This window comes from Hordeum vulgare, chromosome 6H, assembly GCF_904849725.1.
Source record: "Hordeum vulgare subsp. vulgare chromosome 6H, MorexV3_pseudomolecules_assembly, whole genome shotgun sequence".
In the NCBI taxonomy this organism is placed as follows: domain Eukaryota; kingdom Viridiplantae; phylum Streptophyta; class Magnoliopsida; order Poales; family Poaceae; genus Hordeum; species Hordeum vulgare.
Window position 1 is genome coordinate 248,405,301 of NC_058523.1, and position 1,872 is coordinate 248,407,172.

Below are 1,872 nucleotides of genomic sequence, written 5' to 3' on the forward strand. Positions count from 1 at the left end.
AGAGAATGTCCTTGATGACCCACTACCAATTGATGACAGCTTTCCTGATGAGCAATTAAATGTCATCCGCAATTCACTTAGTGCACCGTGGTATGCCGATTATGCAAACTATATCGTAGCCAAATACATACCACCCAGTTTCACCTATCAACAAAAGAAGAAATTCTTCTTTGATTTGAGACACTACTTTTGGGATGAACCTCACCTTTATAAGGAAGGAGTAGATGGTGTTATTAGATGTTGTGTGCCTGAACATGAACAGGGACAGATCCTGCAGAAGTGTCATTCTGAAGCCTACGGAGGACACCATGCTGGAGATAGAACTGCCCATAAGGTATTGCAATAAGGTTTCTATTGGCCCACTCTCTTCAAGGATGCCCGTAAGTTTGTCTTGTCTTGTGACGAATGCCAAAGGATAGGGAACATCAGTAAGCGTCAAGAGATGCCTATGAATTATTCACTTGTCATTGAACCATTTGATGTCTGGGGCTTTGATTATATGGGACCCTTCCCGAGTTCCAATGGGTACACTCACATCTTAGTTGTTGTGGATTACGTTACTAAATGGGTAGAATCTATCCCCACTAAAAATGTTGATCACCTCACCTCTATTAAGATGCTTAAAGAAGTCATATTCCCAAGATTTGGAGTCCCTAGATACTTGATGACTGATGGCGGTTCACACTTCATTCATGGTGTTTTCCGCAAGATTCTAGCTAAGTATGATGTCAACCATAGAGTTGTATCTCCTTATCAAACTCAGTCTAGTGGTCAAGTGGAGTTGAGTAATAGGGAGATCAAGTTGATCCTACAAAAGACCGTCAATAGATCTCGAAAGAACTGGTCTAACAAACTTGACGATGCACTATGGGCTTATAGGACTGCTTATAAGAATCCCATGGGCATCTCACCGTATAAAATGGTTTACAGTAAGGCCTGTCATTTACCTCTTGAGCTGGAACACAAAGCTTATTGGGCAATCAAAGAGCTCAACTTTGATTTCAAACTTGCCGGTGAGAAGCGGTTGTTTGATATCAGTTCGTTAGATGAATGGAGAGCCCATGCATACGAGAATGCCAAGTTGTTCAAGGAAAAGGTTAAGAGATGGCGCGACAAACGAATACAGAAACGAGAGTTCAATGTAGGTGATTATGTCTTGCTATACAATTCTCGTTTGAGATTCTTTGCAGGCAAGCTTCTCTCTAAATGGGAAGGTCCCTATGTTGTCGAGGAAGTATATCGTTCCGGTGCGATCAAAATCAATAACACGGAAGGAGATTTTCCTAGAGTAGTAAATGGGCAAAGAATCAAGCATTACATCTCTGGTACTCCCATAAATGTTGAGACCAATATCATCAATGTCATAACTCCACAGGAGTACATAAGGGATGTTTATCACCCTGTTTCAGACCCTGAAAACGAAGATGTATCTGTTTCGGCAAGAATTTGGACTCCGATACTTTTCCAATAGGAATTTTTGGAAATTTAGAAAAATAAAAAGCAGTCCGGAGAGCGAACAAGGCAGCCACAAGGGCCCACCCCGCCACCACCACCCTGGTGGCGGTGGGCAAGCTTGTGGGCACCTCGTGTGCCTCCCGGACTCCGTTTTCTTGCGGAGGACTCCTTCTAGCCCAGAAAAAATCAATATATAGTCGCCCAAAGGTTTTGATCTCCGTATCGCATAGTTTTCCTCTGTTTTTGTTTCGAGCTTGTTGTCTGCCGCAGATTTAGGTCAAGATGTCTTCTCAAGATTCAGAAGAAGAGATCTATGTGGACAATGATCGTGCTAACTCTAGGATTAATGGGGACTTGGAACCATATGGTTGGACCACTAATGAGGAAGAGGACTATGAACCCAAAGGGAAGGAGCAA